Below are 23,026 nucleotides of genomic sequence, written 5' to 3'. Positions count from 1 at the left end.
CTGTATAGCAGTTGTTGGATGGAAACAAAATACAACTTAATTGAAGTATAAAAATTAAAAGCATCAGAATTGTCAACCCTGCGTGTGCTTGTGACGGAAAAGAAGATGAAGTAATATGTAGAATTTGCTTTTAAATAAAACAAATACCCATTCTATAGCTAACATAGTTGGTCCATCAAAGAATTGTAAAGCTAATCCTAAGAAATACTCTCAATTGCATTGTAAAACTGATATGTGGTTTATTGGTAACTGAATTGATATCATTGTAACAAAATCTTATATATTCATAAGGACTGAGGTTTAATCTGAAAATGACTTTAAGCATGTTTAGCTATAAAATGTATTGTATCAAATAAATATTTTAGTGTGTGTGTTGTTTACGTGCTATTGATTTTCTCCTGATTCTTCCTTATCTATTTATCATTATTTCTATTTTTGCCGTAGGTAAACTATTAAAACTTCGATTGTTGTACGGAGTACATCAACTTAAAGGATGTGTACAGTTCTGGGTGAGGTGAGGATTTAGCTTTTAATGTTTTGCGAGATATTCAGAAACCACTCTATGAGATGTCAAAGAGCATGCAATTCTAAGGGGTATCAAAAGTTTATTTGATGAAAATCGGCTTTGAAATGACTGAGATATCCAAAAACAAGGTGAAACAAAGAGATCCTAATAAAAGGCGTGGCCTGTCGCCTTTTATTATTATCTCTTTTTTGGATATCTCAGCCATTTGAAAACCAATTTTCATCAAATAAACGTTGAATCCTTCTTAAGATTACATGCTCTTTTATATTTCATAAGAGGTTTCTCATTATCTCACTTATTAATGTTATATACCTGAATCCCCACCTTAACCAGTACTGGACAGTCCCTTTAATACATTTTAGTCATGTGTTTTCGAGGGGCTTTCGTTCTTACATAAGGCCATAGCAAAGGACGCTTGCGGTTTTGGAATAATAGACATTCGTATTCTTTCACACTACACCTAAACATTGTTTGGGTATCGTGTTCGATTATCCTCCCCGACTGCGGATTGGTTAGGCGGGGTAGTTTTGCGTGGTGTGTGTCTCTTTGTTTGTATGAGGGTGGGAGGGGGGGGGGGGTGGTGGTGGGATGTAACATTCAGCATATTCGGGTCTTTCCCTTTGGAAGAAAAGGAAGTAGCTGTATTTGTTAATAATAATAGGATTACAAGAATGAATTGACACGACAAAAATGGCAAACGACATGCAACTTAGTTCATTTGTAGGGTGTTTGTATAAACTTCGATAATAATGGAATCTTTTGTTAACTCATTGGCTTTCTCGTGTTTAATTCGAATGATCGCTAATAAATCAGGGATTTAACGTCACTTGCGATTTGCTGAATAATGTTTTAACAGTTTAATAAATTTTCTACAGGCCTTGCAATAGAAAAGGGTTAAAGCTTAGACTACATCAATGAGTAAAAACGACAGACTGGTATGCAGAGCTGCGCTTAGTGCATCCTACTCGAAGATCCATGATCTTTGTCATAATGGTTACAGAGAGAAAATGCTAGCATCCTGAGAGGATCCAGTGCCCTTTTGAAAAGCATATATAGGCCATTCTCCGAAAAAGTGTGCATTACCGTAGTACAATTAACACAAATTGAACATCAATGAATTCTTTCATTTTTTTATCAATTCAAAAACTTTAATCCCCTGGGAATACAATCAATGGGTGATTTTGAAAGCTTTCTTTTTTTTTTCTAGAAACATTTCCAAACGTAGAGTCATTTTTTTTTTTTTTTTTGCATTTTAAAACCAAATATCAGATACGTTACCAGAGGTAGTATCTGAGAAAAGTGTTGATTGTCTGCCTTTTTCTTGTTTTAGCATAGCAATGCTTATACAGCGTGGCCAAGAAAAAAACGAAACACTAAAAGATCTTTAATTTCACCAATATTGTTAAAAATAAGTTTATCATTTTGCATACTGTTGGAAAGGCCTTTTTCTAAAAGAATAACACCAAGTTCTTTAATTTGGTCAATACGTTATGATTTTGGGTCCATTTTTGTCAACGCTTGCACTTTTCAAAATGTGAACATTTTGCATTTTCGGAGATATGCCGTAGAACCAGTAGCGTTTACAATGTGTGGAATGTGGGGCGGACGGTGTGATTGTGATTGTTATTGTCCGTTAGCATTGTGAATGAGACCACCTGTTGGGCTCATTGAGATGCTAAATTCAGCTTGAAAATAGCAATGTTTATTCAAAAGCATGATTGGCTGTGACGTGGTTCATGAGTGGTGTAGGATTAGTCCGTACTAATTAAGTATACATTGATTAATACAGTGAGAACTGAGAATATTGCTGTGTCGGTTGATGAACGAATTATAAATCGGGTTACTCAGTATCTCACCGGGCTTAAAACTTGTTCGGGACTGTACATTTTGCTATATACTTTGCAGAGATGTCCAGCTTGCCTACGACTCTGAGACATGTATTGTGAAATTACAGCGTCTCCAAGCAGTTAAAGGAAAATTTAAAGACACGATTTAAGAATGTTGGTGACCGATTTTTAAAAGTTCCCAATCTGAGCTGTCTGACCTAATTATGTTCAGAGGATGAAGACTACAAAGAAAAGCAATCACAATGAAGATCATGAATTAATCTAATCATAAACCGACACATCAATATTTTCAGTTCTCACTGCATTTAATTATCAGTGTACACAAAGTAAGGGCTTAATTCCTAAACCAATCATGAACACACGTCACTGCCGATATTGCCTTTGAAAAAGACCTTGGTATTTCCAGCTAAAAAAAAATAGCATCTCAATCAGCCCATCAGGTGGTCTCATTCACAATGGTAACGGACAATGACAATCACACCGTCCGCCCCACATGCCACACATTGTGAACACTACTGGTTCTATGGATAACCGAATTATCGCTGGTTTCGATATTTCTGAAAGTGCAAAATTTTCACATTTTGAAAAGTGCAAGCGTTGGCAAAAATGGTCCTAAAATCATAACGTATTAACCAAGTTAAAGAACTTGGTGTTTGCTCTGCTGAGGTGAAGACTATAAATGTTTCTGTGTAACCGAAATGATCCGATGCTGATGTAATTTATTTCCATCTCCTCTCACGAACCTCCAACTAATCAACTTTCTTTACTTTCTGAACTTTCCAAACAGAGGGTTCAAACCAGACAGGTTGGAAGAACGCAGCACCCAATCCGGCTCTGTACGGTAAAGTTCAGTAGGGTTCGGTACGGTTAGCTTTTAAAATCTCAGGTACGGTCCTTGACAAGCTGACAATTGGAACACACAGCGGTATTTTCTTAAAGGGAAAATCCAATCCAAATAATCTTTAGATGTTAGTCTGATTAGAAAGAGTATAATATTACGAGTTCGACGGTAAAATTTTGATAGAAATCGGGTGAAAAATAAGGAAGTTATGACATTTTGAATTTTCACTCATTTTGAATTTTCACTAATTTTTGAGGAAACAGTTCTTAAACGGTAAATATGAATATGCAAATGACAAAGTGAGCATGTCATCCCTCAAAACTTGCCATATAGTTTGTACATAAAGTGTTGAAATTTCCAGTTTTTCATTCAAACGCAATTATGCCCGACGAGCAATTCCTGATATATCTAACTAAGTGTGTGTGTGTGTGTGTGTGTGTGTGTGTGTCAAGCGCCATAACAGGCTGCTGACCTCTCTCCTCTCACACTTCTTTATCTGCTGCTTTGGGTCAACCTCTTCAGTTCATTTTGTTACCAAACTTTGTGATATACTGCACTGACCTTCCTGGACAAATTTCATTGGAAATTGTGACCTGGTTGTGCTACATTTTGTAAAACTGACTTTGATCTTGGCCTTTTTGGGACTCTACTTGAAGTGGGAATCCATTCCCCACACACAACCCCTGCCTAGTCAACTGTGCAAAGGCAGCCTACAGAGACACCAACTTGACAATGGAAGCCCTGAATGGACAATGGCTTCTATCCACGTTCTACTGTTAATCCTTTGTCTCCTATTCATCAGTGATAGGCAGGCATGCCATGACTGCCTTGTCCATAGCTCTGCTGAATTCCACAATCATGCTGTCACTGGGAGGAAATATGTTGGCCGGAGAATACCTTACTAAAGACAGGCAGACTGCACATTTCAGGTTGAACTATTGCTTTGTGGCGATATTCAACCAAATCCGGGTCCATCTTCAAATGCTGATCATGTCAACACATGCAATCCCCACCATAACATTTTTTTCAACCAGGTAAAGGTTTCGAGAACAGACTTCGGTATGACAGGAGATCACTGCTTGAACTGAACAATTCCCATCACCGGGTAGACAGGCTTGTCTGGAAAACAATCAACGAGCTCGGTATATCCTCAAAGCCTCGCACCAGAAGGGGGTGTATAGGGGTGGAAAACCTCGTAAAGTGAAGCCAACCCCACAAGTTGTTATTAACTGTTGTGGTGCACAATCAAACTTTGCACTATGGAACGCAAGATCGATTAAGCCCAAGATTTCAATGTTTTGTGATTTCATTATCGATGATCATATCGACATTTTAGCCCTAACAGAAACCTGGCTTTCAGGTGATGATCGGGATAATCCATCTCTGGCTGATTTGACATTATAGGTATTATGGTACGGGCCTATAATGTAATACCTAACAACTCACCGAATGGCGAACCGGACAACAGGGCTAAAGCCACCACCAGCAGGAATTAGTAGAGGCTACTATGTAATCCCGTGAGATTTTTGTGCCAAAATTGATTTTTTTGGCTAACTTTGTCAATTTGGGGGTGCTGAATCCAAATAAGTTTGGTTCCATTTTTTCCGACCACGTCTTCAGCCGCCATTTTGAATTCCAAAATGGCCGCCATAGTAAACTGTAATTTTATCCATATCTCATTAAGTGAGTATTATAGAAGCTTCAAATTTGGTGCAAAGTGCATGGTTGTGATGTCAGACACTCTGGTATATCTTTTTCTAATATTGTGGATTGTTTTGATACAATTTGTAGGCTGCCATCTTGAATTTCAAAATGGCCGCCATAGCAAACAGTATTTTGAACCATATCTCATGCAGTGAGCATTGTAGAAGCTTCAAATTTGGTGCAAAATGCATGGTTGTGATGTCAGCCACTCTGATATATCATTTTCTGTTATTGTGGCTTGTTTTGATACAATTTGTAGGCTGCCATCTTGAAATTCAAAATGGCCGCCATAGCGTTTTTACCCATATCTAATGTTGCAATTATTGTAGGAGCATCAAATTCTCAGTAATAGACATGCTAGTGGTGTCCAACGTTCCAATACAGCTGTTTCCTATTGTCGATCATAAGATAGGCCACCATCTTGAAATTCAAGATGGTGGCCATAGAAAAACATATGATACTGTGGTAAGCGCCCTAGATAAATTTGCCAAAATTGTCTTAGTTAGAACGAATTCACTTTCAGGTCACGCAGAACGACAGCCATCTCTTAATTCAAAATGGCCGCCATAAATTCAGACTGTAAGGACGAGGTTCCAATGACGTCATCAAGCCATCCTGAGGGGCAAAAACTGTGTGTGGGGGGGGGGGGGGGAGGGGAGGGGTCCCATACCATTTCCCATAAGTGTGGGCAAGCGTGTAAGCGTTACATCCCACGTCCCATAATAGCGCCAAGCGGGTATGTGATTCGCTTACACGTGATTTGTTTTTGCCTCTCAGCCAAAACATTATCTGGTTTCGTGGAACCTCGTCAATAGTTACATTCAATCCCAGTTATTAAATATTTGTACAAAAGTAAGCATTGATACCATTAAAGGTGATCTTCAAAAATTTGATGCTGCCTTGAGAGAATGAAGACAAACACGGAAAAGTCTCGCAATGTCAAGAAATGCTATGGTCACCCTACCAGGCATCCCATTCACAAGCTTGTTTGTTGACCACAAAATAAAACAACTCATCAGGGAGCTCATAATTGCTGGATGTATTAATTTTCTGGAATAACACAGAATGAATAAGGAATGTAGGTTTTTCCTGATTGCCCTTGTGTGTGTGCTTACTGCTGTACCGCCAATGACTCTAAAACTACCAAGGAGCAATAATAGCTCAGTTCTGTTGCACTTTGGATGCATCGGAATTCCTCAACAATTTAGAACTCCATCACACGAGGGTAATCTCAAAAATTATCACTGCATTGAAACTGATGAACGTGGTGTTTGGCAATCAGATATCGGAAACATTCAAGGAGGATATTCTAGAAAGAGATGAAAATGGATGTTTTCATGTTCTGTACTACGAATTTGTATCTGAAAGAATAAAAAAATCTGTCTGGGACAATATGAGAAAGGCCAGTCATACAGCTCTTGCAATTGAAATACACCATGTAAGATTGGATCAAAAGTCACTAAGCTTAAGAAGACCACTACCTTCTTATAACACTTCTACCGGTACAACAGTCTGATAGACCTGTCATTATCCAGTCATTACTGGAGGATACAATTGTCGGTAGTTATAAGTTCTACTGTTCTATCAAGTAATTCCACAATCACTCTTCATCTCACAATTTATGGCCTTCTCCTCATTCTGACTAACAAAGGTTCATTTTTCATACCCATGCCTTAGAAACCCACAAAACTGAGCCAAATAATCAGCCTGAAAGTTGAAATACTGAGCAGTCAATTCCATCTGACACAGAACGGGGAAAAAAGAAACAAAAGGTTCATCAAAGATGCCATGGGAGCTGTCACCCGTCACAATGAGGAAGCAGATATCCTCATTCCGTTGCATGTATTAAATGCTACTTCAAGAGCAACAGGGAATTTCAGAGATATTGATGATTATTACGTATAGACACTGACATTTTCATTCTCCTAATGGATCTTTGCTTTACTTTTAATACTGCATCGCATGTTGTCTGCTCCATCACTGGAAAAGGGGAGATGATTAAGTACAATTGACAATGTTGAGAGATTATGTTCTGCAAATTGTTGCGAAAAACAAAGGTCTGCTTGGTCATGCCTTTCATGGCACAGGATGAAGTTGAAAATTTGAGGATGTCTCAAAGAGCAGATGGATCACGAATTCTCTAAGCCTTGAATCATGCAGAATGTCCAATGACACAGTCCATGCCTTCCAGAAGTTGGGCGTGGATGACTTCAACCTGGACAATCTCCCGCTTTGCTTTCGTAGAGTCTTCATACAATACATCCAGAAAACAAACTTTGTAAACCTTCAAAACCTAATTTGTGCCTCTACTATACAGGGGAATTTAATATGGTACATTGTAGTTATTTCCAGCGGATATACATAAACTGTGCAATTAAATGCTTTGAGCTTCCTACACCAACGGTAGCCACATAATTCATTATCATGTTCATAATAATGACAAGAAATGCAAAAGTCATTGTTTATGGAAGAATTTAGAACCAATTCTCCCATGTGTACAGCCCTATATACAAGTGCTGTGACTTTAAGAACGCATGCAGGAGTGAGACTAGAAGACATTAACTAAAGTAAATTTCCAATAAATTTTCTAGTACACGGCTAATATTGTTTATTTAAACTCTACAACCAAATCGTCTAAATGGGGGCATTTAGTCACCCAGACACAGTTATTGAGGAACTTTTGAAAGTCATTTGTTTTGACACCAGAATCACATGATTTCCCATTCACAAGTTTTACCCAAATGCAATGCTCTTAAAGGAATGTTTCCCATGGCAGCCATTTTGCATTTCAACATGGCAGTGTACCTACAGGAAGCAGTCCCTCCTATGCAATAATAACACTATTTATTGAAGTGATTGACTTACACATAGGTCCTACATGAAAGTGCTCCAGCATGCTTGAGTTTGCAGGGTACAGATCTTACAGTACCAGATATGGGTCGAAATCATCTTGAATTTCATGAGTGGCAGCCAATGCGAATAATCCATTATTACAGAATGTATATGATTATGTGTGTGTGTGTCTGTGTTTGCAAAATAATGTACAATGTACACCACCATAAACATTGATATGCCTAAAAGTTGCTTGTCGACCACAGATATTAGCTGAAAAGCAGCCATTTTGAATGATAAAATGGCAGCCTCAAAAATGATCTGCAATTCTAGGGAGGGGATCAAAGTACATCTGAATGTTCAACATCATGAGCCCGGTTTATGCCCGAAATGTGAACTTTCTGTATTGTTTACTGCATGAAATACGGGTCAAAATATACATTCTGGTATGGCGGCCATTTTGAATTTCAAGATGGCCACCTATGATATCAAAATGGACCATCATTTCAGAAAGTATGATAGCAAACGCATGCTCTTTGCCCCAAGTTAGAACCTTACACAATGCATACAATATGAGATATACGCCCAATTACATTTGCTATGGTGACCATTTTGAATTTCAAGATGGCCGCCAATCAAAATTATCCATTATTTAAAACAAATATGTATATATTAGCATATCTGACATCGTAAGCATGCTTTTTGGCCCAAATTTATTCTTTCCATAATGCTTTACAACCTGAGATACAGGTAAAAATGCATTTAGCTATGGCGGCCATTTTGAATTTCACGATGGCAGCCCTCAAATTGTATCAAAACAATCTACAATATCAGGAAATGGTGTATCACAATGTCTGACGTTATAATCATGCTTTTTGCATCAAATTTGAACCTTCCATGATGCGCACATTATGAGATCTGGGTCAAAATACAGTTTGCTATGGCGGCCATTTTGAAATTCAAAATGGCGGCTGAAGACGTGGTCGAAAAAAATGGAACCAAAGTTTTTTGGATTCAGCACCCCCAAATTGACCAAGTTAGCTAAAAAAAAATCAATTTTGGCACGAAAATCCCACGGGATCCAATATTTCGACATAGCAGACCGTACTAAATGGTAGACGACCGTATGACAGTAGTGTAATGCACCAGGGCACCAGTAGAGGTGAACAGTGTCCTTGTAATGGGTATTGCACTTCCCGAAATAATATGAAAGAATATGGACTAACTCCGAATGCACTTAGGGTGTCCGAAGACGACAGTGTCCCATAGAAATATGTACAAAATATCCAGCGGCAGCGTGGAGTATCCTCCGGGTGCCGCGGCTAGCACAAGCGAGGGTAGAGTGCACCGCTGGGGCGCTGGATGGATGAAACTACAAGGTCCCTGGTACAGTTTGCACACCACGAACAGTACGCTAGCAGGACAGATGCAGTAATGTGATGGGGCGCAGGTAGATCGCGTTGAATGCAGCGATGTAACGAAGCGCCGATCGCGTTGAATGTAGCGATGTAAAAATCCCCAGGTTAGAGTGTAGAGCCTGAAGAAAAGGCGAATCGCGGTATAAAATGGAGCGAAAGTCGCGAAGTATAAAATCCGGGAAGGTGTAATATTCCGTATTGAGTATAATCCGTAAGTAAGGGTGAAATGCGGGCTTGACTTCGACGATTAGGTCGTGCTCTCTGGATGAAAGCTAATCGTGAAGTGAGGAAGCGTGGAAAATGATACAGCGTGGTCGGAGAAAACGTGTCACGGACAGGAGCTTTGAGAGTGGTAATTGGCTGATGAAGATGCGCAGCTTGCCACTAATTGGTAGCTTGTTTCCGTGACAGCAAAACAAGGGGTGTGTTTATGAAAATCCGACTACTGTTGGAATGTGAAATACGCGTACCTCGGCACGATGACAAAAGCGAAGAATGTAGTGCGCACCTGTCATGTGTCGGCGCACAAAGAAAGCTCGCGTGGATGTTGACAAAATACTGGGGCCGCCAGACAGCGTAATTTACAACAGCCAGAATGCCAGACAATATGATACATAGATATAGAAAACCGCTACATTTAGCCCCCTTCCAGATCGCTAGTAGAGAGGTCAATGAAGTGAAGACTAAAAACAAGCGATCGATGTGAAAAGGTAAACAAAGTAGAGGTTGAAAATTTCAGGTATCAAAATACATGTATTGAACGTAACGTGCCGGCCAGCGTACTTGCCTACCGGTGCGAGTCGTCCGTGTCGGCTGCTGCGGTTGCGTTGGCTGTGTTGGCGTAGGCTGCTGCTGCTGCTGCTGCCGTGGTGTAGTGAGCGGGGCGCTCGGTGTAGTCGCCGGAGTTCTGGCGGGGACGGGTGGAGGTTGCTGGACCGGTGCGGCTTCTAAAAGGCGGCCTTTAGGCGGTCGATTGTGACGGTCTCCCTCTTACCGTTGATCTCTAGTGTAAAGTGCTTGGGAGATCGACGCAGCACTTTGTATGGACCAGTGTATGGTGTCTGTAGAGGTCGACGTACACCGTCCCGTCTGACAAAAACATGTGTGGAGTTGTGGAGATGTGTAGGGATGTGAGATGTGGTGTTCTGTTTGCGTGAGTGGGCTGGATGTAAAGTAGATGCGCAGCTCGCCACTAATTGGTAGCTTGTTTCCGTGACAGCAAAGCAAGGGGTGTGTTTATGAAAATCCGACTACTGTTGGAATGTGAAATACGCGTACCTCGGCACGATGACAAAAGCGAAGAATGTAGTGCGCACCTGTCATGTGTCGGCGCACAAAGAAAGCTCGCGTGGATGTTGACAAAATACTGGGGCCGCCAGACAGCGTAATTCTCGCTATCGCCAATGACGTAAAAAGTTCACGGATGTGGCTTTTTCGTCAAGATTTAGTGCATTAGGTAGCAAGGGCACTTCCGGCGCGGAGCATAATTTGCACAACGCTAGCGTGCGCGTACGTGTACCTTACCTATAGCGCCGCGCCGACCACGGATACTAGTACAGTAGGCGGCTGTACCGCCCGAGCCCCCAGCGAGTGGCCAGGCCTGTCATACTCGTACACTGTAGTCGAGTCCCCGCTTTGAGTCCCCGCCGGCGGCCGGTACACCGGCCTTGCATTAGCATGCACCTTTACCACCACTGCAGGCAGCGCATAAGCTAACACACATACCGGTACAGCGTACTGCTTGATCATGCGATCGATGTGCACATCACAGATCAGTCATCTCTGTCTGCATACGCTGAAAATATGCTGGAAAATATTCACCCACCTGGATATCGTCATGGAATGCCCATCTTTTTTTTATTTGTTCTCTGTCGAAATGTCGCGAACATAATCGGGAACGAACCGTGATCTCGAACTTATCCTGTCTCCGAAGCAATTTCTTCCAAGTAAGTACCTACATTTGTAGGCACTAGGCCTACAATACCACTACACTACTAGTAAGTCGCGCGTGCACGTAGTGCGCTGTGGAGTCACCCGCAAACTTCATCCACGTGGCCACGTCACGTCTCGCATGCCAGTAAGGGTCCTATTTCAGCAGATTTTTTTCATTTATTGTCGTGCGAACAACACATGGCAGATTCGCAGCAACAACCAATAGTCGTATTAACAGCAATTTCTTAAGAATGGAGAAATTTCAAATCATATTAAAGCTGTAATTCAAGTCGAGAAAACCGGAAGTACACGTAGAATACAGTCGGTTGTGTGTATAAATAGCATTAGTCACGTATCACGCGCGTACGAACGGAAGTGATTTTGCTACCGGACTATCCCATAATGCACCGTAAATGACGCTTAAATCATCATCCGGGTAATTTTTACGTCATTGGCGATAGCGAGAATTTACAACAGCCAGAATGCCAGACAATATGATACATAGATATAGAAAACCGCTACAACATCTACTCTCCCAAATTACCAATGGCATCACATTCCACGCAAGGTTCGCCAAGGAGGTGGTGTTGGTGTGTGTATTAGGAAAGGTTTCAAAGTCCGTGTATATCCGTGTGAGCCGTGCTCTTCTTTCGAACATTTGGACCTACTGCTCACAGCTCATCAGCATCTGCCTCTAAGACTAGTCGTAATTTATCGCCCACAGCGTGCATACACTGGGGACTGACCGACTCCATTTTCATCGATGAATTTTCTTCATTTTTGGAACAAGTAGTGACATTCAAACACCATGTCTTAATTGTGGGGGACTTCAACTTTCACGTTGATGATTCAACTGATCGAACTGCTGCCAGATTTATTGACCTCATCACTTCTTTTAACTTCAAGCAGCATGTGAATGTTCCTACACACAGGGATGGACATACACTGGATCTCATATTATCTCGTGTAATAATAGTAGACATTTATAGAGCGCCTTTTCCACTGGATGCAAAGCGCTATGACATGTCATCCCTGGTCGCCATAGGAGATGAAATATATACAAAATACCAGGCAGTGACAGTATCAGTCCAGTGCACATATAGGGACATCAAAAATAGATAAGTCTTCAAGTTTTGCTTGAAATGATCAAGTGTGGGTGAAGATTTGAGAAGAGGAGGGAGCTTATTCCACAGCCTCTGATCAGTTTTTGAGTGAGATCACCACTACTCATTACCTACCTTCTGACCATTCAGCGGTGAAATGTTCCCTACGAATCGGTCTGCCTGAACCTATAAAGGAGATTAAGATGAGGAAACTACAGGAAATCAACATAGAATCTCTTCGTTGAGACATCATGCAGTCCGACTTACTTCTATCACCTTCTACTGGTGTAGACACCCTTCTAACTCAGTATGAAACTGTTCTTAGCAGTCTTCTGGATAAACATGCACGGCTGGTAACTCATACTATCAGATGTCGACCCAACTCACCATGGTACAACGATGAGCTCCATCAAGCGAAAAAAGAGCTCCGCAGACTTGAACGAACTATACATTCTCACGATCTGGTAGGTGCATGGAGGTACATCGGCAAGCATTTGAAAGCAAACGTCATCAGTACAAGAAAGCATTAGCATCCTCTAAAATCAAGTATTATCGGGAACAGCTATCAAACTGCAATGCTCGTGAGCTGTTCCGGAAAGTGGATATGCTATTTCAACCACGATCCTTAAAGCAACTTCCAGATAGCAATGGACCATTCAATTCTCTCCCTGAGCTTTTTCAACAATTCTTTGTCAACAAAGTGCAGACCATCACTGATACTCTACACTCGGAGTCCAGTGACACCTCCAACTTTCCCGATTTCCCTGATCAAAGGCAACTTAACTGTTCTTTCTCCAACTTCAGACCTGTCACCGAGCTAGAAATCACAAGGATGATAAGGAAATCACCCTCAACTTGCAGCCTTGATGCCGTTCCCACCAGTGTTCTGAAGCAATGTCTTGTAGAGCTTGTTCCGACCTTGACTCTTCTCATCAACCAATCCTTTCAATCAGGTTATTTTCCAGGAGGATTGAAGCACTCTAACATCTCTCCTATCATTAAGAACCCCAAACTAGATAAAGATGATCTCAAGAATTATCGTCCGATTGCCAACCTCAAGTTTGTGGCCAAGACGGTCGAGAGAGCGGCTGTATCACAAGTCCAGAAGTACGTGTCTGAGCATCATCTCCAAGCAACAACACAGTCTGCGTATCGTCCTTTCCACAGCTGTGAGACAGCACTCCTGCGTGTGTCAAACGATATTCTTATGTCTCTAGATAAGGGCCAGGAGGTATTAGTGATTTTTTTTCGACTATTCATCCGCGTTTGACACTATTAGTCATGATGCCATCCTGCGGAGACTGCCTCAGTGGTTTGGAATCCGAGGTTGTGTACTTGAATGGTTTCGGTCATATCTTACATCTGTCATCGATAGGATCCAGTCATCACCCCACACACCAACCTGTGGGGTCCCACAAGGATCAGTTATTGGACCTTTGATTTTCACAATGTACACTGCTCCTTTGGAAAATGTAATTGAAGCACACGGTTTCTCTATAAAATGTTCTATGCAGCCGATACACAATATGTATCTTTCACTGCATCAGACATGTCAGAACTACTTCCCAGAATAACAAACTGTATTAGAGCAGTTAAAGAGTGGTCACAGTTGAATGGTCTCATGTTGAATAGTAAGAAAACAGAAGTTCTTCATATGACGTCCAGATTTCGTTCTCATACGTGTAGTTCCTTTTCACCCATTGATATTGATGGCTCACAGGTTCTCCCTGTAAAAATGGCTAAGAATCTTGCTGTCGTGTTTGATAATCACTTTATGTTGCATGAGTATGTTACTTCTAGATGCAGGTCAGCCTCATATATATGCTTTGTATAAGATCAACAAAATTCGACCGTATATTGACAAAGGAACCACTGAAAGATTAGTTCATGCATTTGTTATGTGCTACATTGATTACTGCAACAGTCTATTGTATGGCTTACCAGACAATCAACTCCAGAAACTACAAGTTATCCAGAATGCTGCTGCAAGGCTAGTGACAAAGACCAAGAAATATGAGTCAATATCGCCCATCTTACGTGCCTTGCATTGGCTTCCTGTCAGATCACGTGTTGAATTTAAGATCTTACTGCTTGTTTATTAATGTTTCCACAAAATTGCTCCTTCTTACCTTTCAGATCTCCTTGTAAAATATGAACCTATGAGAGTTCTTAGATCATTACGGGAGGATCTATATGTAATATCCTCCATTTCAACAAACTACTATGGCAAACGTAGTTTCAGGCATGCCGCCCCAGAACTGTGGAACAGCATCCCAAGTGATATAAAACATGCGAGTTCCATCAATAAATTTAAAACGGTTTTAAAAACGTATCTGTTCAGAAAGTAACATAGTGATTGTGGATGATGATTTATGCAGCATTCTACTGTTTCTGTAAAATTTTATCCTTTTTGTATGTTTCTTTGTCTCCCTCCAAACTGCATATCGAGAGACCTTGCCAACGGTATTATGCGCTATACAAGAACGGTGATAATAATAATAATAATAATAATAATAATAATAACCACAAAGAACACTATGTTTCAGACCTCAACGACAGAAACATTGAATTTTCGTCTTTTTTGTACAGGATCAATGGAAAATTGTGAGGTTATGACATGGTTAGCTCACTCATTTGCATTTTCATATCCATAATACAAGAACTGTTTTGCAGAATTCAGCAAAACTCCAAAATTTCATCACGTCCTTATTTTTCATCCGAATCCGAATTTTTCAGTCAATTCTTACTGTTGAACTTGTAAGATTTTACTCTTTTTTATGAGATTAACTTTTTTTTTTGGACTGGGATTTCTCTTTAAGAGCTCAGTACGGTCCTTGTAAGCTGAAAACGTACACCGGTATTTTCTTAAAATCATTTACCTCGGAAAATAGATATTCAAGTACACAATTTACCGCCTTAACAAGATATAACATAAATACGTTTTCTACTGAAATCTGTTCATTTTTTATGTTTTACAATATATTTCTGCTAGTCAAGGTTCCATATAGCAACTTGTAATCTGAATTACAGTTCTGAAATGTATGCTGTACAGTATGTACAGTATATATTATTAAAGGACAAGTTCACCTTCATAAACATAAGGATTGAGAGAATGTAGCAATATTGGTAGAACACACCATTGAAAGTTTGAGGAAAATCAGACAATCCGTTCAAAAGTTATGATTTTTTGAAGTTTTTGTGGAGTACCCGCTTGATGAGAAGACTACTGCAGTGTATGAATAACTTAGATGTCACATGCGTACAACAATATAAGGAAAATATAAAGAGAATTTCACAAAATTCCATCTTTTGAAAAAAATGCACATTCCCCTGACTCGTTACCGACAAATGTTATGGGTAATATTATTCCCCCTGCCTTTAGAAAGAGGCAAGTCAAGTGCTCTTTTATTATGCGAAAAAAGTGAAAATATGTTGAATTTTCTTTTACATTTTCTTTATACTGTTGTACGCATATGACTCACAAGCTGTAGTAGTCTCCTCATCCAGCGGTTCCAACACAAAAATTTAAAAAATTCATAACTTTTGCATCGATTGTCCAATTTTCCTCAAACTTTCACTGATGTGTTCTACTAATATTGTTGCATTTTCTCAATGCTTATGTTTATGAAGGTGAACTTGTCCTTTAAAGATAATAAAAAGTTTTGGTACCTCAAAAGCTTCCCTGAATTTCCTTGTCTTGGTTTGTGTTTCGGGTTAAAGTACGTTGTTTGTGAGAATTACTCGCCCCAAAGTGCTCTCATATCTTAGTAATCATGCAATAATGGTTTCGTACCAGAGCCGACGCTGACCAGCGTCGATAAATATTGTACGAAACCACTGACTGCGACCAGCAGCGTGCAGCCCATTGTACGCACAGCTAACTGCGACCAGCAGCCCCATACGCAGAGCGTAATGGGGCTTCGCATTGTAGCATTCAGGATCATGACAGATTTAGTATCGCGGGTAAAATAATGTCAACTTAAAATCCAAAAATTTCTTCGATTTGAAGACTTACCAATTAAGTTGAAGTATTGAAAACAGGCTTCGAACAACGTTTGATTCTCCCAATAGTCCCTTTCTGTTCGAATTGATGACTGAATGTGACTCGGTCGAGAGGACCTTGGGAGAGCTACATACACTGGATACTATGGCCAGCGCATGCGCACACAAACATCTTATCCGTTCATGGATTTGAAATTTGTGTGCGGGCTGCATATGATGTGTTCGCAGGCACTGGCTGTAGTATTCAGTGTACTGTATGTAGCTCTCCTAAGGTCCTGTCGATCGAGTCACATTCAGTCATCAATTCGAACAGAAAGGGACTATAGGCAGAACCAAACGTTGCCCGAAGCCTGTTTTCAATACTTCAACTTAATTGGTAAGTCTTCAAATTGAAGAATTTATGGGATTTGAAGTTGACATTTACCCTGCGATTCTAAATCTGTCATGATCCTGAATGCTACAATGCGAAGCCCGATTACGCTATGCGTATGGGACTGCTGGTCGCTATGCGTATGGGGCTGCTGGTCGCAGTTAATTGCATGATTACTAAGACATGAGAGCACTTTGGGGCGAGTAAGTCTCACAGTGTTAGTTATATGAAAGGTACTTTAACCTGAAACACAAACTAAGGCAAGGAAATTCAAGGACACTTTTGAGGTACCAAAACTTTTTATTATCTTTAACTTTACAGTCTGTATTTTCAAAGCAAATTTTCTGCCGATTCTGCTGCCGTGAACATTGCTATAATTTTACATTTTTTTAACAATGTGGATATCACAGTTCATTTCACCAAAAAATATTTCATCATGGAAAAACTGTATGAATGCTTTCTTTTAACCTGTGTTTTCTGTCGTGTATTGATCCAGATGTTCTCCACAAGGAAGTTCCGACGACAAAAAAGTCGCCCAAACCGAACAAGTTTATTTTAGCAAGGTAAGATCTCATCCATTGAGTTTCGAATGATAACATTGCAGCACTTCTTCCTCACCAGTGCCCCCCCCCAGAAAAAAAAAAATTACTAGAAAAACAAATAAGCTGATATGAGAGTCTGCGTGGAAATAATGATATTAGTGAACGGAGACGATTTCCTACCGGTAAAAGTTATCCATGGACCCATACATGTATTAGAAACAAAGGTCTTTCTTTGATCTCATCATCACCGCCGCCACCTGATTATGTGCATGTTCATGAGTACATTCGGATGTTTGGACAATGACGATTTTGCAATTGTGCATGGCACTGACAAAAGAAACGTTTCCCTCATTGCAGTCTTATTTTGCAGGTTTATTTTGAAAACGAGCGAAGCGCCAAACCACCTGAGAAAAAGAAAGGTCATTTGTACCAATGTGTACATGAGCTAATTACGAACTGGCTTATTCACTGAGCAAGAACCTACCTAGAGGTGACGAGAGAGTGAGAGAGAGAGAGAGAGAGAGAGAGAGAGAAAGGCATGGTTTATTATTGTTCACATCCTAATTTGTAATGGGTGCATTTTGCATTCCATACAGGATATCAAATCTATAGTTCTACACATATATAATACATCGGGGATCATGATATCATTTGGAAATGGAGTTTTAATTAGGCTACCTCCATCTGTGGGACATTAAAGGCTACGGCATACACACTCACACACACAGGCATATATATATGTATATATATATATATATATATATATATGAAGTATATCATTCGTCATGCACTACCATTACATGAAATAGAAGTAGTACACGTAACTTGAAAAGAGTTGAGTGAACATTCAAATAGTACATAAGTGCCTTATGTTATAATAATACCACTGTGCCTTATTACGTCACCTGTTCTGGTCATTTTCAAAGGGATAACATCACGTCGGGAATGACTCGTGAGAAGACTATCCAGATATTCATAAGTGGAATCCCGCCAAAGACAATGGGGAAATCTTCGTCCAAAGCTAGCATGGCCCGGAGCGAGCAAACCCGGACTGTCCCGCTGGTGGATTCGTGCTCAATCGTCGGGAATAGCGGCATTCTGCTGGAAAGCAATTGCGGTGACGTAATCGACAGAGCGGATTTAGTCCTGCGAATGAACCTCGCACCCGCGGGAGGGGAGTTTGCTCGTGACGTCGGATCGAAGACTAATCTAACTACGATAAACTTTGAGCAGAGCAATACGCTGTGGCTTTGCGCCCAGGATGTGTACGCCAAGAAGCCACTTAAAAAAATACCGAAAAAATGCCAAAGTTTTATGAAACTCATACTGCGTGTTAATAACACTGTCGTATGGTATTTCAAAGGTGAATCGAAGATTAATTACCTTGCCAGGAAAAGGCTGGAGTTTTACAGGAAATATTACAACCTGCAAGTTCTCTTTGCTTTCAGTCCTGAAAGTCCATTCCCACCAGCACACAAGTACGTAGCATTTGTTCACTTTTTGGTGGGTTCTTTGTGACATTTCGAAATATATATGGTTGTGATTATCAAGCTCTATAATATTGGCCTTATGCTAAAAGGGCACTAACAGTGTACAAAGTCTATAGTGTTATGGGCCTTTTGGCATAAGGCCGACGAAAGTACAATGGCCCGATTTCTCGAAAGTGGTACAATCTTTGTCCATGGTTTAAACCATGGACAAAGACCGTATGTTGCGACACGGATTGTCGCCCCTACACGGATTGTCGCCTCCTGCTCGGGGCGACAATCCGTGACGGGCGTTGGCGGCACGGATTGTCGCCCCCTACACGGATTGTCGCCCGCCCTCGAAGCACATTTTGCTGGGTAATATCGTTCTGGACATAATCATTGAAATACTAACACATAACTTACATGGCTACATCCATGCAAACATGCCATGTAAAAAGTCATGGTGAGGTTTCAAGGAAGTGTGTATGTGCGCGTGCACATGATAATTTAGTGTCCGTTTGTGCGTGTGTGTGTGTGTGTGTGTGATGGAAGAATGTGTTTATTATGTCAGTTTTTTGCGTATGTGTTTTTTAGCTGCGTGTGGGGAGGGATACCTAGTAAGCTGTTGCTGGCATAAACGTTGATATTGATTTTATCAGCAGCTTTGACTTTGATGAGTTTGTTTGGCAGATTTGTATAATTATGAATTCGGAGTGGAGCTTGCGTGCGGGCAGATGCTACTTTTCTGCATACGGTCCATTATGTCTTATTTATCAACATTGGGAAATCGTTTCATCAGGCTCATTCGTCCGAAGGCTCATTCGTCCGAAGGCTCATTATTCCGAAGGTTCGTTATTCCGAATTTCATTTTTGGATCAACGAACCTCTAGGTATAGGGAATTGTGTGTTTCGGATAAATGAAGCCTCGGGAAAAAACGAAACTTCGGAATAACGGAACCTTCGTGTGTGTGTGTGTGTGTGTGTGTGTGTATGTATTTGGGTTGGTGAATGTGGGTGTGGGATGATTTAGGTTTTGTTTAATCAGGGGTTGGTGGGTTGGGAATTGGATTTGAAGAAGGATAGTTATAAATGGTATGACAGATGTTGGTAGGATTTAATATTTAGGATAGATGTAGGCCCTAGATTTGTTTCGGATGGGGAGGGGAGGGGGTGGTCGGGTTTTTTATGACTGATTTCATTCTAGATTCGTGTAATGTATTTGTGGTTTTTTTTTATGTATATGCCCTTGTAAGTAAGAAGGTGTTACATGATCCAAACCGATGTATTCAAGGAATATAGGTTTGGTAGGGCCCTACATGTCAAAACTTTCTCGTGAAGAAATTGTTAGTAGGGTTGGTCTATAATCGAGATATCTATGTTGAAGTGAGATTATTTGTGGTATAAATTGACAAATGGATTTGTTTCTGTTTCGAATTGCCATTTGTAACTTTTTTTTCATGTTACACCCAGAATGAGTCGATTTATGAATGATTTGAATGAAATCAATGAATATCAAGGAAAAAAGTGTTGAGTTGGTTTATTTGCATTATGAGGATTTGTTTGAGTGTTTGTTGGTGTTTGTTTGTATTACGTATGTATTAGCGGTGTGCAATGACAGTTCGTTTGTGCTATAAAAGCAACTAACGATTGACAAATTTTTTACGGCGTGTGGAAATTATTCGCTCATGCATAAAGCATGCCAAACCTATTCTGGGACAAAGAATAGTGGTATGGACGTTCTAGTTTATAAGACTGATGGAAGAAAATGACTGCAGTGAAAAATGAACAAAGACAGATAACATTTGGGGAGGGTACCTCCCTCGTATGTATTTTCTCTCGGTCTCTCTCTCGCCTAGCCCGCCTCACCGCTGATATTGGTTCACACACCCATACTATTTTTTAGATCAACGCTGGTGTGAATTTTTTAAACACGTGCTCATACACTCTGAAGGCGTTTGTATTGCCACAGTAGCGCCACTATATTCCACATACACACGTAAGCATACAGGCACACGTATACACACAGACAAACAAACCACTACCACTATGACCACCACGCATGCACAGTTTCTACATATTGTATTATTATACTCCAAACACACACACATACACACATTTACACACACACACACACACACACACAGACACACACACACACAACAAATCATACACATCACATATCATGCAGCTCACAATACACACACACACACATACGCATAACTTACCAGTCATACCCATCCCACCAAAGCTTAACACCGGAGGAACCACCCCGAGCCCGGGGCGACAATCTGTGACGGGGCGACAATCCGTGTCGCAACAATTTTTTTGCCAACACGGATTGTCGCCCTCGAGGTCAAAAACTGGGAACTGCACAAGCGTCACGGATTGTCGCCAGGCGACAATCCGTGTAGGGGGCGACAATCCGTGCCGCCAGCGCCCGTCACGGATTGTCGCCCCGAGCAGGAGGCGACAATCCGTGTAGGGGCGACAATCCGTGTCGCAACACCGTAGTTTGTATGGGGCGCCAATTGTCGTATGGCCTATTTCGTTACGAAATCAGTTTTTACGTCGACGAAATGTTAACATTTCTTAAAGAAATTATAATAATTATAATAATTATAATGATGATAATAATGATGATAATGATAATAACAATAATGATAATAATGATAATAATGATAATAATGATGATAATGATAATGATAATGATAATAATAATAATAATAATAATAATAATAAAAACAGTCTAAAAATAATAATAAATACTAATACGGGTATTAATAATAACACGGCGTTTGAGGGTTAGCATAGCCAAGGCAAGTACAAGTAAAGATTTCAAGGTGATCGCCTACACCTCTTTACATAACTTAAACTATTTTCGTTTAATACGACATCGACGAACTCGACACTACGTAAATCATTAAGGTCCGTGACGTATGGTCGAGCTCGCTGGCGTTATTTGCCCAATGTCTACACCAGTCCTCTTGAGCCGTATAGCTTGTGGGCCTATTTTTCATTTTTTTTCTTATGCATAAAAAAATGTGTGATGTATGATGTATAAAATTATAAGAAAAGCAAGCAAACAAACAAAGAAACGGACGGGCGGTTTCTGGCGTTTTAAGGAGTAATGAGCCTGGCGTTTCAGTGACTAATGGAGTAAGAAAATATTTTCCTTGGTCACAAAAACACAGTAGTATTCATAAATACTCCTTTCTTTTTTTCTCTCCCTATTTCTCTCTTCTTCTTCTTTTTTTTTTCTTTTGCTACCAATATAACAAAGTACTGGATATTAGGTAATAACAGCATTGACAATATTACTGGTAATTGTAATAGTGCTAATAATCATGACTCACTTTTTTATTCTTCTCACTGTTGTGGTTATTCTCTAACATAGATGGCTTGGAGTCAGCCTTGCAACGACTGGCGCGGCAGTCTATCTTGCAGCTAACACATTTTGCCGACGAATAACGATGTTCGGATTCTATCCGCGCTACGTCGATCCCAGAAATCGAACACTTCGTTATCATTACTACGACGACATACCCCTTAACTACTCAATGAGTCCCCACTCATTCAGCGAGGAGTTCGAGGTGTGGCAGTCGCTGGAAGACGACGGCTATTTGCGGATCATCAACGATTGCGCGGGAAAGTGGGACAAGCACGACTACCGCAGTCAGCTAGATATATGAATTTATAAAAGAAGCTGTGCGCATACTTACACATACGCACACACACAAACACCATAAAAACATCCATAATAAGACACGATATATGATACATTCATATGCACTCAGAAGGAAAAAAAAAGCAAACACTTTGTTATCAAATTATTTTGGGGAGCCTACTTCCACAAGAATCTGCCCCTTTGTAGGTTTCCTCCACACAACAATTCTATTTATCCGTCATGAATGTACCTTTGAGAATGATTTCAATTGATTTGTGCAATGTAAATACTGTTGTATACACTAAACTTAAAACTTATAATTTATGTGTTACTTTACATTGTCATGGATGGATGTTGTAAGCACAACACTGCATGCTTTGTGTGGAAATTGCGTAAACGGAATGAAATGAAATGAAATATTCGTAAAAGAAATGGGAAAGTTTGAAAGAATGACATAAATCAATATTTTTTGTTTCTTGAGATGCCTTGGAATGTTTTCCCCCCGTTACAATAAGGATAATGATCAATGTTTCGTACAAAAAGAAAAACAAAAAAAAAAATGGGATGAGAAACGAGTTATAGGGTTTTTGAAATTTAGGTGTGTGCATTTAAGAGTGTGATTGAATAGTTCATGTCAGAAAATGTGTGCCACGCGCACCGCACACACATGCCCTATCGAATACATTATATCACACCCATCATTGTCTTGTATTCGCACAGATGTGACGACCCCTTTCGTTAGAATCGCAGGAGTTTGCTTGGGCAGGGCAGGAGGG

Source organism: Diadema antillarum, unplaced genomic scaffold, assembly GCF_040938485.1.
Source record: "Diadema antillarum isolate AM-2024a unplaced genomic scaffold, OU_Dant_1.0 seq00000466_RagTag, whole genome shotgun sequence".
NCBI lineage: Eukaryota > Metazoa > Echinodermata > Echinoidea > Diadematoida > Diadematidae > Diadema > Diadema antillarum.
This window is presented reverse-complemented; position numbering follows the sequence as displayed.